Consider the following 17,665-nt stretch of genomic DNA (forward strand, 5'->3'; position numbering starts at 1 on the left):
ACGATCAGTAGAGGCTGTAAATGTTTTTTGTATCTGGCTGGAAGAAGGTGTATTAATACTGTAAAGTTGGGCATTTTAAAATTGGGAGTCTGTGGGACTGAATCAGCTTTGGAGATACTGCAGGTTCATTAAAGTTACCACTTATGTCAAAGAAACACATTAAACACAAACTTTGTCATTTGCACCCTTCTCTGTGTAGAGTAAATTAGATAAATGAGCAAACGTTAGAGTTGCTGCTTCTTTTCCCAGAGCCAGGCTAGCTGTTAGCTGTTAGCTGTTAGCTATTAGCTGTTAGCTGTGTCATAAAGTGGGAAGGCTCCATCGGTGCCCTGTTGGTTCGTGCAGTAGGGTTTAAGTATCAGCTCTGTATTAGGGGAGAGAAATTCCTGTAGGTACTATTTTCACAACAGGGTTCGATGATGAGTAATGCCGATGCTTTCAGTGTGCGGCGCTCTGTTCCTCATCGCTGATTCATAAAGAGCGACATCTGTTTGAACCGCAAACAGCCGCTGATCAAAGCTCAGCTAATTCTGATTAAGAGCATCACACAGGAACTCGATGCTGCTGTTTTCTCTACAGTGCTTGTATTCTGAAATGTGTACAGTATTTTATGTTTTTGTCTCTGTTGAGGTGATCCCAGCGGTGTGTGTGTGTGTCTGTGCACTGCACTGTGCAAAAAAAGGAATTCATTTAGTTAATGCACTTAAGGTTTTTAGTGTGTGTTTCTCTTCCAGTGAGTTGTTGGGAGCGAGAGCGTCAGAGACAGCAAAATCTGACAAGAGAGAGCAAGAGGGAAGCTGATGGAAGGGAGCAGGAAACCAGACCAAACATGGGCACAGGTGACGCACAGAGGATACCCAGTTTCCATAGCAACAGGCAGGTGCAAGACATTGGGAGCTAGTTTTCGATCTGCTGAGGTGAAACATTTGCATGCACTTTGCAGTGTGATTAGAACGACGCTCACACGAGTGCGATGGCAGAGCTTCGTGCATTTTCGGTCATAGATGTGAGAAAAGCACACGTGTGAAAATGGTCTCCGTCACAGAGAAGACGCGATTGGCCAACCAGCACCGTGACTTTGCTGACCCTGTTCTGGGAAATGCCTGACGCATTGGCGAGGGAAGGGGAGGGGGGTGAAAGGGGAGTCGACAGGAAAGGGGAGAGGAGGAGAAGGATGAGGCAGGAGAGTGAGATTAGAGAGGAGGGGGTGCTGGGGGAGAGAGTGTTGATCTGTACCCTGGAGCTGCAATACATGATGAAGAGGAGGGAAGAGAGACAGAGAGGGGGATCGCTGGGCTAGGGTGAGGACAGGGAAGGAGAAGAAAGCAATTTCAAAGAATGAACAAGAGAGGGGAGAGATTAGAGCAGGACGTGAGGAAAACTTTAGAAAAGGCAGATGCATGCAGGGTGTGCTGCAGAAATGCTGTTCATGCTGTAAAGAGCCACAGCTCCTTACAGCATGAACACTTCTGAGCGCTTGTTTGCCTGAATGATGGTAAATGGTAAATGGTAAATGGCCTGTATTTATATAGTGCTTTTCTAGTCCCTAAGGACCCCAAAGCGCTTTACATATCCAGTCATCCACCCATTCACACACACATTCACACACTGGTCTGCTGTGTTGCAGTGGAGGCTATACCAAAGTGGCTGTACCACAACAGGACTTTACACTGTGATGTCGTTGCTGTGTATCCTGGTGCTGTGCATCAGCCTGATGTCACCCATGTAGAGGAGGTGGCTGACGGTTGCTCCGTTCTGTAGTTCTCACTGAGGGGTTCAGGCCTATGCAGAACAGCAGTGGGCAGAGCATCTTGGTAGATCCCACACTTGATGGTGACTTGTGAGCTTTAAGTTGGCCTTTAGTGTTGTCCACCACATCCCCACTGAGTTCCCGATGAAGGCTCTTAGGCTCCTGTTTTAGGCATGCCAGGATCCAGGTGTGGGGCATTGAGTCATAGGCCTTCACAGTGAGGCTGGTTTTGCAGTCTCGGGCAATTGCTCTGTCTATAAGTAGGTGTAGTTTCGCCCCTCTGGTATTCCTGCCCATCCGTTTCTGTGCCCTGCTCATGTGTCTGTTCATCTTAGCTGCTATGATGCCTCCTTCCACATGATACTGAGGCAGGTTATTAGCTGGTATTTTGATGGGACCGGTCCTTTCTGGGGATTATTGAGGATCAGGACACTCGGGGTGTGTCTTATCTACTAGCAGCTGATTCATTTGTGCTGCCAGACTCATAGACTGCAATCAGCTTCTTCAGCCAGTAGGTGTGAATCATGTCAGGCCGGGTGCTGTCCAACTCTGACCCTTTCTTGGATGTCTGCCGCTGTGATACTTGCTGCATCCTGTTCAGAGACGTTGCTGTGGTCTGCTCTTAGATCCAGTAGCCACTGAGCATTGCTGTTATGGGTGCGTCCTTCTCCCATGTGCTCTTCCAGTCTTGGTGGTGCTGTTCTCATATTGTTCCCCTGCCACTGAGAGTACACCTTGGATGGTTCAGTGGAGAGCAGGTGGTTTCTTCTCCTACTTTCAATCTCTCTGGTTTATCTCTTCAAGATAAGACTGTGAGTCTTTGCTCGGCAGTTTCCAAGGTGTGGGGATTTTGCTGTACTTGGCATCCCTTTCTTTATCACACCTTTCCACTTCCCTCTGCAACGACATGAGGGCCTTTAGTCTCCTTTTCCATGGAGGGTACTGCTCCAGATATTTGAGATTCTAGTTGGACTCTGAATGTAAGTACTTATCGTGAATTTTGGTTTAATGTAAATTTTACTCATCACTGTTAATCATCACCCCCCCCCCCCTCCCTCCCCGTGGAGCTCTATGCCAACCAACGCCCCTCAATCAACAATTTAGCCGAAGTAGAAGTTGACACGAAAAAGTTCAATTCATATTTAACTTTCAGGAAAACATTTTCTTAAATATTAGAATTGTGTTAGCAATATAGCATGTCCATGTGTTAGCATGTCCATGTGTTAGTATGTCCATGTGTTAGTATGTCCATGTGTTAGCATGTCCATGTGTTAGCATGTCCATGTGTTAGTATGTCCATGTGTTAGCATGTCCATGTGTTAGCATGTCCATGTGTTAGCATGTCCATGTGTTAGCATGTCCATGTGTTAGCATGTCCATGTGTTAGCATGTCCATGTGTTAGTATGTCCATGTGTTAGCATGTCCATGTGTTAGCATGTCCCGAACAGTGTGAACTGTCCAAAAACTAAAATTGTTTCTGTGCAAAACAGCGAGAATATCATAGTAATGCACCAAATAGTTGCAGGGATATTTAAAATGGACTGACCATCTGGAAAGCTCAGCAGCTACCGCGGACAAACAGGAGGTTGCATCAAATAAAACAGAGCATTACCAAAGAAAACCTGCGCAATATGTACGTGCAGCCTATTCTGCCATTCTTGTCATTTTTCACTTGTCACTTTTCAGCACAGCTTTAGTTTTATTAATGAACACTGAAGCATCACAAAAAATCATTCTGGTCTATTTGAAATTCCTGCGATGGGCATTTATCTGCATTTGTCTTTAAAAGCAAACAGAAACGTCTTGATCTCCATATCCTGACGAAGCTGATTGCATTTCTCTGCTCACTGGCCCTAGTCATGCATCGGGGCAGTGTCAGCTGTTCAAACATTACCACACATTTATATGCAGTTTCATGTATACACATATGCACATATGGGAGAGAATTCTGAGTTTATTCGACAGTAATGTGCCACTTCCTGTGAGCTAGCCAGGAGGGACTTTAGATTCTGGGCCAGTGCACCCTCATCACTTCTGCTCCTTTTCTGCTCTCAGTTCTGTTGTAACGTTACATCGCGTTGTATTACGTTACATTTCCTTACCTTGTGTTGCTTTATGTAACAGCGCTTGTGCATTTGTTATTGTGTTAGTTTGGGACGATATCTTCCATAACCTGCTCTGTCCAGTTGTTCCGCCTCGGTCTGTCTCTGCTCGGTTGGAGTGAAGTGTTTAAGGACAACGCTTCTATGTCGTTTCCTTGTTTGAGTCACAAATACCACATACCACTCACAGGATGTAAGCCTGTTCTACATGCTTCATCCCACACTAGCAAAAAACAGAAGACAAAAAAGAAGGGGGTGGAGTGGGGAGGTGGGGGTTGCAAATAGATCCAAAGAGGAGATGAAAACAGGAAAATGTGGGGAGAGCTGGAGCAAACAGAAGAGAGAAAATACCAAAGCTAAGGATAGAAAAGGAAAAAGAATAAGGCCGGGGAGGCGTAGCTGTGCGGGTCGATTCACAACCATTCTCCCTCTAACGGTCCTCCTCACCATCGGATGCAAGACCTCCAGTCTCACACTCATCAATGTCACCACTCATTCCTGATTCATCAATACCTCAATTATCAGATTGAATATCACTCTCCCCAGTGGGCTGGCTGAGACTGAGAGCTATTCTTCATGCACGTCCCCGTTGATGTATATTTGCTTTAGCTCCAGTTTAACCTCCTAGGACCTGCGTCCACATATGTGGACGTCACATTTTGGGTTATTTAGACCAAAATACTCAATTTTGCTTAACAAGGGCCTGATATCCACTCACGAGGACATTATGCTGCTACTGTTCTATCAACATTTTAAACTAATATCCTCATAAGTGGCTCTCATTTTTCTTAGAAACAAAAATTAGGTAAAAAAAAATAAATCTGGTAATTCTTTGTTTTTACATTCATCAGGTCCCAATCAGCCCAAATATCAAAGAGAAATTAAAAATGCTGCTGTGGAAGAGTTCAGGCCGTTAAAGGCTAAGCAACATAACAGGCCTGCACGCAAACCGTCAGAGTCAACACACAGAGCTGCTACAAAAGATGAGACTCAGTCATGTTTATACGATATTAGCAGCACTCCACTGAGACACGAGTTCTTCTTAGAATAATGCTGAAACTTACTACACGATGACTTGGTATCTAAATCACTCCTCATGGTGACACAACAGCACACGTGCTAATGCCTACAGTTGTGGTCAGATGTTTCAAATACACTCATCATGGCATGAATGTCGTGGTAATTTGGGGCTTTTAATGTTTTCTTTGAACGTTACCGTTTCCAGGGTGGAATGGTTGTACAATGATTGCATTTTTCTCTAATGACATTTAAAAACAGAAACTAGGTGCCACAGAGAAGAAGCCCTCGCTCCAAAGTCAGCACCTTCAAGCTCAAGTGACATCTGGAGCTCCCCACATGGACAAGCCAGATGCCTTGTGGAGAAAAGTTTCATAGTCAGATGAGACAAGAATGGAGCTATTTGTCCACAGCGACAAGACGTATGTTTGGAGGAGTAAAACTGAGGCTTTCAAACTCTGTATCAGCTGTGGAGCACGGAGGAGGCTGCATCCTGCTCTGGCACTTTGCTCCCAGAGCTACTGGCAGGTTGTAAAAAATAGATGGAATAATGAAGGAGGAGGACAACCTTGATATTCTTAAATGTCACCTCAAATGACCAGATAGAGGGTTGCATTCAGACAAAGTTTGATGTTGCACCAGGATAGTGATCCCAGATGGAAAGGATACAGCAGGCTAGCAGTCCTGAGCTTTGTGATGGACTGAGCAGCGAAGGAAACTTAGGCACAGGTTAAAGTCCAAAAAAAGGATTTTTTATTTAACCCCAAAATCATAATTGGTTAAATCCTGCAAAAAGAATCAACATCTTGGGCCCATAAAAGAGGTCAGAATAACAGAACTCTACTCAAAGTTGACAACAACACTGATAACGCAAACAAACTGACCTAACTTAACAAGACAAAGGGAAACTTAAATAGTGGCTGATCAGCCCACAAAAAGGGGTAAAACACACAAAACCTAACTGAAACTAACATAATGAAGTCCAAATCCCCCCCATGGTCCCGAGTTATGGAATGAGCCAATTTGCAGCTTTCCATCAAGGCTTGCTCCGCCCCTTTTCCACCTCTTGGCTCCTCAATCAAGCGACTGGAGCAGCTGCAACTAAGGTAACTCAGAAGACAAAGATTAAATCATACATAACAGTGTAAACTAAAATGTGCGCACTTATTTTAGAATGCAGTGTTATGTAAAAGCCTCTGCACTAATATGGTGATATTACCACTGTGTGGCTGTAAGTGCAGCCATCACACCTCAATCCCTCTGAAATCTGTGCACTAGATCCAAGATTCAAAGTGTTTATGTGTCACAAGAGAAAAGGCATTTCTTTGTGCAATGAAATTCTTTCTTTACTGTCCACCCACAGATGCCGAATAATATATACAATAGAAATAGAGCATATAAATACAAATAGTACAAATAAATAGCTGAAGTCAGAAAAGGAGACAAAATATGGAGATTTGAAAAAGATGTGCGCAAAAGAGCTATAGCTCAATATGTAAGACGACCAGGCGTGCAAAATGGGTCAGCTGTTCAAGAGTCTGGTGGCAGTGGGGAAAAGGAGTTAGTGAGTCTGGATGTTCTGGACACTTCTAAACCTTCGTCTCAAGGGCAGAAGTGGCTAGGCTAGGCTAGGCTAGGTCCCTATTCAAATGAAATGTAAAAATCCTGCTGAGAAGAGCAGTCAAACATCCAACCTGAATTATGCCAGGAGCTTACTGATGGCTACCAGAGGTGTGTGGTCAAGGTGCAACTACAAGGTCAGCTTTGAAAATCAGTAAAAATTTCATATTACCTACAATTTTTTACAGATCGTCTTCAAACTTAACAACAATATACTCGGCCTTAGGGAGCATAAGTACTCAGATTCACTAAGCATTTGACTTTCATAGTTAGCACCTGGAAAAAAAAATCATATAGTAGCATAGAAACACAACGATGCCAATAACAGGCTGACATCATCAGATTGTGATAAAAACATCATAAAACATGAAGGTTTTAGTGTAACCATTAGCCTTTGGTAAGAGTTACAGTCTCTGAATGCTCTTGTTTCCCATCAAATCACAGAAAATATTTTTAAAAGCCTTTAAAAAATCAAAAAATATCCTGTGTTGTTACTTGCTTTGGTTAACATGCTGCTATATCCAGCACCAACAGTCATGATATGAGTAAAACAGAGGCTTTCTCTTAAACAACCCTCTACAGTACATGTGTTTGTTTCTTGGCCTCTCTGTGTTTTTCTCACCTCCCCTCGTGGCCGGTGGCTTCCCTTTGTTGGAGGTCTCATCCTGTTAAAAGGGAGTTCTTCCTTCCCGGGGTCACCAAGTGCTGCTCGTAGTGGATAATGTGATTGTTGGGATTTTCTCTGTGATGCTACAGTCCAACCAGGGTAACAGAGATCACAGCACAATCAAAATTATTACAACCGTGTGTGATAGAATTGCAGACTTGTTACCTTTGAAATGGTCTCTTCAAAGACAGGGATCTGTGACGACTTGCAGTCAGATGCACCAAAAATCACCTAGTCTGGTAATTCTATATATATTACACTTACATATTGAATTAAAATGTTAAATGATAAATATAACCATAGGAGTCTGAGGAACGGAGCAACTGAAGGAAATCTTGGCAGTTTTGCATTAAGGTGAAAAAGGCCAGTCGCTTGAAGAGATGCAGCAGAGAGATATAAGTAGGAGAATCAACCAGCTGTCCTCCACTGAACCATCCGAGGTGTACTCTCGGTGGCAGGGGAACAATACGAGACCAGCACCACCAATGGGAGAAGGACGCACCCCACAACAGCAATGCTGAGTGTCTACTGGATCAAAGAGCAGACCACAGCAACCTGCTCTTAGATCCATGTCCAAGAAAGGGTCTCCAGCACGAGGAGTTGGCCAGCACCCGGCCCTGACATGCTTCACGCCTACTGGCTGGTTTTGCTGTTCACATAGATTGTTGATATTGTTCGTCAGTTTTCACACCCTGAAGCTGAAGATGGCCTTACAAGTACTGACAGTAGCCACCCACTGTTCAATAGTCGAATCAAATTGTTATGTGTTCACTGACTGTTATATGAAGTGTGTGTCCTTGTCTGGAAATAGCCTTGTAGGTGTTTTCATTTCTAATTTCAAAACAATGCAGACTTTCTTCTAATGATCATCGACTGCACTGTTAAGTTTAACTAATAGAGTCTTTCATTCCTTGACTTAATAAACTGATTCTTCAGCTACTCCTACGACATTTGTCCAGATAAACTTTTTGCTTTTTTGTTGTTTTTACTGTGCAGAATATAAACGCAGCACAAGATGCACTGAAGGAAATAAGCATTAACACGACAATATAAAAACACTGGAGTCCCGTTGATGTTGTGAATGCGTTATCCTGTAGCAACACATTTAAACATTTTAAAGACCATTTTGTGTACTAAGACTGTTAAATAAAGTAACGAGTAAATGAGGATGTTTTATGAATTGCAAACAGAAAATATCCTTTGAACTGTAAAAACTGTAAATAAGAGCTGGGCAGATGTAAATGCTTCATGTGGTTGAATGCTCAGGAACACAGGCAGCTGTAATCAGATGCAACATTAAAATAAAAACGCATCGTCGTGACGAGCTCTGAACAGACGGATGAAAAGCGGTCTAATTGTGTGCGATGGCTAAGTACGATGACTAAGGGCTGATATTTGAGGGAAATGAAGGGGGGGGGGGCAGAGTTTAGTGCTGAGTCACAGCACGGCTGCTGCTGCCGCTGCAGCGCCCTCCCCCACACTGAACTACTCAGCCTGGCTGACTAGCTTCATCTCTCATGCTTCATCCTGCCCTCTCTGTCTTCACAAACACACGGACACAGAGACACGTATATAACATAATACAGAGATGCAGCCTCTCCATCCATCACTCCATCGCTGCCTCGCCTCATCTCTAATCTCATTCTTCTGCCTCAGTTGATTTTGTCACTTGCAGCTCTTTCGCATCTCTTTCTATGTTTTTAGGCCGTAACTATTGTGGGTTTGGTTTTTTTGCTTCGTCACTCTTTCACAGCTCACCCCCATCCTCTCTCCTCCGCCTTCAGTTCCTCCAGCCTCCCACCTTCCTTGTGAAGTTTGTGTGAGCTTGTCTGCTACAGGGCTGATAATGCTGCAGCTAATCTTCCCTCCACTTGCTGTATTTTGCTCTTTGACTGTGAGACAAAGCACAGTTACAGCAAAAGCTCCATCGCCCGAGTTCCCCACACACACATGCACACGCATGCACACGTACATGCACACACACACACACACACACATGCACACGTACATGCACACGTACATGCACACACACACACACATGCACACGTACATGCATATGTGCATGCACGCACACGTACATGCACACACACACACACAAACATACATGCACACGTACACACACACACACATGCACACGTACATGCACACGTACATGCACACGATGGATCAGTAAAGACTTCATTCTCTCACTGAGAGCTTTTAATTCATGTCTTTATCATGATAACATCAGAACTTAAGGCGTGTCTTTATATTCAGATGCTGAACAGAAGAGACCAGCTCGCCCTCAAATCCACAAGGAAAGACTTTAGACCTTGCAGCCACAGTTTGCTCTGTGGTGAAGAAACTGAAGCAGTGCCAGGGGGAAGTTTCTGGAAATAGGCTGGCAGTGCATGTTTCAGACAACTGATAAATCTGTCAGATAAAAAAACAAATAAATAAAAATGTAATTCTCATAACATGTGAAACTGGATTAACCTGAATCTACCGATGATAATAATACTGTCGTCCAAATCTCTATGACAACAAAATCGTCAATGATTTTTCTGAATCACTGGACGACAAATTCAGCTGTTTTCAGAATCAGAATCAGAATCAGAATCAGAATCAGAATCAGAATACTTTATTGATCCCTGGGGGAAATTATTTTTTGTTACAGTGCTCCATTTTAAACCAACATTAAGACAAGACAGACAATACGCTAACTAAGAATAGTACAATATATACATATATATACATACATACATACATACATACATAAGTCACTTATAAATAAATAGTTGGAAAAGAAACATGTGTAGTTGTAGCAGCAAACAGTGTGTTAAGTGGATGCGTTGTACAGGGAGCCACAGGCAGGAATGATTTCCTGTGTCGTTCAGTGGTGCATCATGGGTAATCTCAGTCTCTCACTGAACGAGCTCCTGTGACTGACCAACATGTCATGGAGTGGGTGGGAGGTGTTATCCAACATTGTCTTTATCTTGGACAGCATCCGCCTCTCCGACACCACCTTGAGGGAGTCCAGCTCCATCCCCACAACATTGCTGGCCTTACGGATCAGTTTATTAAGTCTGTTGGCATCTGCGACCCTTTCTACATTCATGCTGTAATAATGACGTACTGCTGTAAAAAACATTGTTAGTATCATAGTCCCAGTCTACCCAGTGTCTGAAGTTTATATTCCTGACTCCTTTTTCTTACCTTCTGGTCATATTTTTGATGGTATTGTTCTTTGTGTATTTTGCTGTTTAGTCATGTTCTCAGTTCTTGGTTGTTTACAGTTTAGTTCAGCTGTTGTCTTACTTACTCACCACGTTTCACTTCCTGCTTTATTTTAAGGATTTGTGCCTCGTGTTCAGTTTACTTCCCCTCCTCACATTTTCCCAGATTGTTTGCGCCCATGTGTTTCACACAGCTGTGTCCAATCCCATTTTCCCTCAGTGTGTATTTAAGTCTTTTGTTGGTTGTCAGTGCGTTGTGATCCCGCGCTGCTCTCTGGTTTTCTTTGGTTTTGTGCTTTTGTGTTTTTCCCAGATTCTTGGATGTAGTTTCCTCTTTGGACTTTATTTTCCCAGCACACATACTCATTAAAGGCACACTTTAAGTTTTCATTTGGATCGAGTCTATTTAATCGTGGAGGCAAAAAAACACAAACAAGAAAACAACCAGCAGAAGCAGAATGAGACTTAGCGTTTGTTGCAGCTTCACTGAAACCTTTCGATTTTGAGAATGTAACCATCTGCAGGTTTAAATGAGAAGTTAGATGTGCCCGAGGTTGGATTACCCACATGTAATTCCCCCAGGACACCAGACTCCCGGGGGCCTGTGAGTTTCAGGTTCACTGCATGTTTTTTGGTACTTGTAGCTGCAGATTTGGTGGAGAAAGCCCTGCATTGTTATCTAATGCTGTGGGTCTGTCATTGTGAAACAGTAACAATCTGAACCTTTTTAAATTCAGGGGTTTTTGTGCTTGCTGAGTTCACGTTACTCAGTCTAGTCATTCAATCTAATTACTACCACTGGACTAATGGGCAAAAACCTCTGGAGCTTGTAGAAGCAGGAGCTAAACAGCTTTGTATTGATCCAGATGTGCTTATAGACACGCTATAGATGGATTGTTTATCCTGGTTTTTCTTTTCTGTTGTCAACAACCATGTGAAAACTGTTTTAAAAACAGTTATGAATTATTGTTTCATAAGGTGTTTTTTAATTTATCATTTAAAAGAAGCCTTTCTCAGATGACACTGGGCCAGGTGCACCCTGGACTGGTGACCAGTCTGTCGCAGGGCTGACACAGAGAGATTAACAACCATGCATGCTCACTCCTGCAGACCTACAGCCAATTTAAAAACACTTATTAATCTAGCACACTTAACATTCAGCTGCCAAGCTAAATACCAGCCTCGGCTGCACTTCTGTTTAGAGCCAATGGCTAATGCTAGTGTGAAAATAAGATGGCAAACCTTAAATATTATGGCTGCCAAATATTAGAGGGTAACTGTTTGGAGCAAAGTTGCTTGGAGTCGTCCAACGCAGCATCTCTGCTATGCGTCGGTCAAATAAATGAATTGTTCCTCCTTTTCTGTCTCATCTTGCGTAACAGTAAACATATTGCAACTCAAAACTCAGATTTATTCCTACGAATATTCAGAAAGTAAAGACAGTCAGTCCATAAAACATTTCCTAACTGGGACTCCTATTATTGAAATAATGCTGACAATAAGTGGTGTGTGAGATTGTTGACCTTAGTTTGCTCGAAGGTGTGTCCTGTACTGCCAAACAAGTTCAGTATACTCGGGCTGTCTCTCCCCTCATGCAGCTTCAGCTCCATCAGCAGTCTCACAAAGTGTTTCCACTAAGTAGTTATCAGCTTGATAGATCCACCCAGGGTTTCCCAGTCTAACTATGCGCGTTCCCATCAATGAGAGGCCGTTCGCCATATATGACCAATCACAAACATGACTGCTTGCAGCATTGTAGCATTTCATTTTTCATAGAAAAATAATCCACAGTATAGAAACACTATTAAAGCTACATGGAAAAACAGATGCCTTTAAATTGTTTTAGACCAGCAGTAAAGAGGAAAAAGGAATAAAGTTTGCTTTGCTGGCAGTCTGCTCATGAGGGATGTCTCGCTATAATATCTGAGCACACAGGTCGACAGGATCCTCCAGGAGTGGTGACGCTGTTGTCCAGAGAGTTGATTGGACAGCTAGTGGTGTTTTTGTGTTGCAGCATAAGTTAGGCAATAAAAGTGAACCAGCTTTGTGACCGAGTCAAACCTGAGCTTACCTCTTTAGGTCCTGAACCCTGCTCTGTAGTGCCGGCCTCACAGCCTCTGATGCTTCTGTTCAAACTCTAAATCCTTCATTTCCATCAGAGCCTAATTTTGTTTGCCGTGCTCCTGTGATGTTGCTTCAGAGCAAAATGAATGAACGTGAAACCTGTAGATTCATCCTCTTCACCCTCCACACTCAAACACACATCTGCAGCCACGTAACAGCCCTCAACACACACACACTCCTGATTCCCGTCCTCTCTCCTCTGGCTCTTCTCTCCAAATGGATTTTTCGTACAGAGTTATCATTATCATTCATTTAGGAGACAGGTTCGCTTCAGAGTAATTGAAGACACATTTGTTACAGTGCAGAGCAGAGGCAGCGGCTGGAGGGGAGGGGGGCATTCCCACGCCGCTGAGTCCACAGACGAGCTGAGGAAACATCAGTCGCTGTCTTTGTGCACGTTTCCCTCTCGTCACGTGATTGTCGTTCAGTATTTTTTCATTTGGAGCGGAGATGACGTCAGTGTCATGAAAGGCGACCTGTCAAAATGCAATGGCCTGCATGTATGAACTCTGAGGGGGATGTTTAAACTGTAAGGGACAAAAAAGTTTAACATATAACGACGTATAACAGAGTGAAACACTGCATTCTGTGGGATTTTTGGCACCTGTTCTCCTTTAGTATCATTATGTTGACTCTACATGTAAACAGAGACGACGTCGTTTTTTGTTTTTTATTTGTTTGCGTGTTTCCATGAAAGAGAATCAGAGAGTGACGCGTCTGGTTCTGTCTGATATCAGGCAAACAAACAAGGTGCTAAACTTGGAGGGTTGGATGACCCACAGGTGTACGTGCCGCTCACTCAACAGAAACAGACACATATGCAAGGACACGTAATTATAGTTTGTTGTGAAGCTTCTGCTCATGGAAGACTCTTTACTTCACACTATGTTGCTTATATTTGAGTGTTTCTCTGCTTTCCTTTTCTGCGATGCTAGTCACACAGCTGGTTTCCTGTGAGCTTTAGGACTGGGGTACAGTTGCCTCCAGTCTGCCCACTATCTAACTCTGTGCTTACTTGACAAACCAAGAAATCGCCAACTGCTACCATGGTTACAGCTACCAGAGGATTATTGTGCAATTAATAAGTTACTATTGGGGCGACCGTGGCTCAGGGGGTTGGGACGCGTATCTGTAACCGGAAGGTCGCCGGTTCGATCCCTGGGCTCTCTGTCCTGGTCGTTGTGTCCTTGGGCAAGACACTTCACCTACTTGCCTACTGGTGTTGGCCAGAGGGGCCGATGGCGCGATATGGCAGCCTCGCTTCTGTCAGTCTGCCCCAGGGCAGCTGTGGCTACAGCTGTAGCTGCCTCCACCAGTGTGTGAACGTGAGAGTGAATGAATAGTGGTGTTGTAAAGCGCTATATAAATCCAATCCATTATTACTAGGCCTCATGTTCCTCTCCATCCATGTTAGCAAACGTTCTTCGGTGTAGGACCTTCGACATCATGCCTGTTTTGTGTGTAGCAATTTGATGAATACCTTATGATATTGCAGTAGCGTGTGCACCACGTCGGTGCAATATGATGAGGTTTGTTTTGACACCGAACATTTTGGCTTTGGCAGCTGGTCGCTTTGTCCACTCTGGTGACCACAGATCGTGATTACTCATACTCGTGGGATTTAAAATGATAGTGTAGAGCCCCACTCACGTCCCACTGACACCGAGTGAACGCTGTCAGTGTAACAAACCGACACCTCTGAGGCTACAAATGCTCTAAGGAACTTGTCGGGTGTTAACTGACGATGCAGGATCATCTTGCATGAAGAGAAAGGCCTGTAGGGATGTATGAACAGCTGATGTGTTGAATCTATTTGGCTTCCATGTGCTGGGCTCTATGAATCACACAGCAGCAGCATATGAAACCATCTAAACAGATGATAAGCTGCTGTCCGCGCAGCTGCCCGTTATAACAAAGACTTTTTGAAGTCTCTCTCTCTCTCTCTCTCTCTCGATGACAGTTATCTATTAAAAGCTGCTGCTGACGTCAAAAGTGTCCGCCATCTTTGAGGAGAGCTGCACCGCTTTCCCCCCCATTGAAGAACAAGTGAGGAGGAACCAGCCGACGCGCAGTGCCTTTGCTGCAGTCACATACAGAGAGAGGCTGGTATCGGTTAGCTGTTGATACACGCAGACATTTCCTCCCATACTGACGGCGGGACACCGACAACAGGCGCAGGTAAGACTGGAGACGCTTTTCCGCGAGATTTGAAGCCATTCGTGTACCTCGGGACGGCTTAGATTGTGCGAATCGAGGCGGAAGATGTTTAGTGTTGAGTGAAACCGTGGATGTCGGGTGTGTTTCAGCATAAATGATGCTGGGATACAGATGATTTGTGTGCGTGTGTGTGCTTTTGAGTGTTGGGGCAGTGTTGTGGACGATCTGCAGCACTGTTAGGGCGAGGAAAGCAAAGGACGTGGTTTGGTTGGGGGGGCGGGTGATGCGTGACCTCCTGGGTGATCAATCTCAAACGCGCAGTGGAAAGCTGACAGGATGGGATGCGGCGCGCTATAATGCGCATATTCAGTGTGGGCGTTTTCAGCGCTTCAGCACCTCGGACAGAGCCAGAGACAGAACGCACCGAGGAGGTGAAATCAGCGTCTCAGCGTCGTTTTCTTTTGTTCAAGCATTTATTGCTCTGTAAAAAGAGGGCCGGGGGGGGGGACCCTGTTTTCCTTGCAAAGCCTCAAAACAGGTGTAGACTGAAGCGTGAATCAACGTGTCGCATTCACGCCACCTAGAAAGGAAATTAAACCAAACAAAACACGGCAGAGTCGCGGGACGTGGCGTGGTTTGTGGGGATGTCATGTAATAGTGAACTGCGCCATGGTGAAGTCGGTGGAAGGAGGGTAGCCCATATAAACAGTAGTGCGGGGCGGGGGGCGTCGAGTTCTGTGAATGCGACGCTCCCTTCTTCCTTCTTTTACGCAGTACCTTCGCATAACATGCCCAATCCACGCCACGCGTCTACGTGACCGTGGCAGAGAGGGAAAAGGTGTGTGGATAGGTGGCTGAGGGGTGCGGGGAGAAAAAGGAGGACAGTGCCGGGGATGTCGGCGGTGAAGCCCGCACTATGACACCCTCCTCTCCCTCTCCTCCTGCGTCCCATCCAGCGTCTGTGGCCACGCACGAAACTGTCAATGATCCCCGCACGCGCTGTCTTGTCAATCAGGCAAGCCACATTGGCTCGCGCGCTAAATCGATACCTGAGCTCGACACAACGTGTAACAGTTGAAGTGTTTCTGATCCACGACAGTAGGAGACACACATGAACCACGACACAGCTGCCAGGTCGGAGCCTTTGACTGCTTTTCCCAAACCTGCAGGAGCGGCGAGCCCAGCAGAGTCCGCCCAGGTTATCTGTCAGTGTGTGCGTGCTGTGATTTACCACACTCACCATGTTAACTTGAGTCTGCGTGTTTGAAGGCTTTGGTAACAAACAGTAGCTAAGCTAGTTTTTCTGCCCATCAGTCACAGCACCGCGTCTGCTCGTAGAGGTGCAGAGAGGCGCTTGTTGCTTCTCCTGAGCTTTGATGATTAGACACTGAAGTGGTTTGGATTTCTGGCGCACCTGAAATTACATTACACTCCCACATGGTGCGTAAGTGCCTGGCTGTGTTACTGACACATGCTCAGTTGAATGTTTGGCACGTCACTGGAAATCTGCAGTGTGAGTTTTCCATGAAGCAAAGGCTGTGCTCAGATGGCGTTGTTTAAAACCAAAATCATGTCTAAAAGCAGAGCCTGCAGGCCGATGGCATCAAAGGACGGCCTACAGTTCGTAAAGCCCCTCAGGATACCCTGGTTGCTGCTTTTCCACAGCACGTTATGCGGTTGGACTGCAGAGAGGGAGCGAGGCAGACTTGGGGAGGGGGTGGGAGGGGGTGCCAGGCCTATACTGCACACACTGTGAAAGGGCTGCTTTCTGGATAAATGGTGACTTGCAGCACCATCAGCACGCACTGATTGTTTCTTAGAAACACCCCGGCCATTGTTCATTTCACAGGAGCACTTTCACGCCTGCCATCTGTGAAATGAAGCTAAAGCCTCTCTGATTGATGCTGAGCCGGCCGGCGCAGTGCGTGTTTTGGTGCAGGTACAGCTCTTATTATTTGCTTTTTTCTCCCCTCTCCAGAGTTTCTAAGTTCGGCCTTCAGCCTGATGCTGAAATAATCAAATGCAGTCACACAAACCCTCTCATGCGAGTCCAAAATGAAACTAGATGCTCATATTTGGGGCGATATTTCTATATCTGCTGGAAAGACAGAATGAAATTTTGAAATTGAATTTATAAGCCTTATCATGTCTGTGACACAGGGTTTCCTTCACACCTTGAATATTAAACTCAGCCAGGTGCAGCATCACAGAAACAGCTGAGCTCCTGAATCCAAGCTGAAGCTAGAGATCAGTCTGGGAAGGATGGAGGCAGAGATGTACATGCATCCCTCTAAACTGCTCAGCGGTCGTGTCTCGCTGTCACAGAGCAGTTCAAGTTTTGGCTGCAGAATAAACAAAATCATCTTTATCGATTCAGCAGAGCTGTTGCATGAGCAGCTTTGGTGGTCCAATGTGCCGTTCTCACTGTGGGATTAGTCACACCAGCTTTAGGTTCATAGTCCAGAGGAGGACAAGATGTGGCTTCTGAGGTGAAAGGCTGTTAGCTTCTCTGATGTGTCATAGGAGGCATTATTAGCCTGTGAAATGGCTTCAGCGTCATCAGACGACCTTATATTTTATTTTTTACATGTTGTGCATTTCTCATGTTACAGTGGTAGATTTAAATGGAGCAAAGGACGAACAGAAACACAGAGATATCCAGATGATTAAATCATTCTGACTGAGGGAAGAAGAAGAAACCTTTTCTATCTGGAAAGTAAAAAGTAATAAATACGTTTATTGCTCTAATGTTAAGAGTTAGATGAGTAGATGTCATTAAAATTAAATTGAGCCTTATTGGCTAAGTTTAGCAGCTTTCAGCAAGTTTAGCATAACTAACCTCAAAGCTTTCAAATAGTTTTAAACAGCCAGCAAATCCACTTGATATTTGATATTTTGTATCCTGTTCATTGAATCTGGTTTTCTAAAACGCTGTTATGGTTCTAAAGTTGTTTTAGCTGTTGTACACAGACAGCTGTTTACAGCTGTTTACCGTTTAAGTTAAACTCA

At 44.6% G+C, this 17,665-nt stretch overlaps 1 protein-coding gene across 1 annotated transcript in view; it reads left to right on the plus strand.

Moving 5' to 3' along the window:
* Positions 1 to 14,493: 14,493 nt before the first annotated feature.
* snap25a (synaptosome associated protein 25a) overlaps positions 14,494 to 17,665 on the plus strand; it is a 32,990-nt gene continuing 29,818 nt past the window's right edge. The window contains exon 1 of the mRNA XM_026194318.2: positions 14,494 to 14,677. The gene's annotated coding sequence lies outside the window, so the exon portion shown is untranslated. The remainder of the gene's footprint in view (positions 14,678 to 17,665) is intronic.

This window comes from Astatotilapia calliptera, chromosome 15 (assembly GCF_964374335.1).
Source record: "Astatotilapia calliptera chromosome 15, fAstCal68.1, whole genome shotgun sequence".
Classification (NCBI taxonomy): Eukaryota; Metazoa; Chordata; class Actinopteri; order Cichliformes; family Cichlidae; genus Astatotilapia; species Astatotilapia calliptera.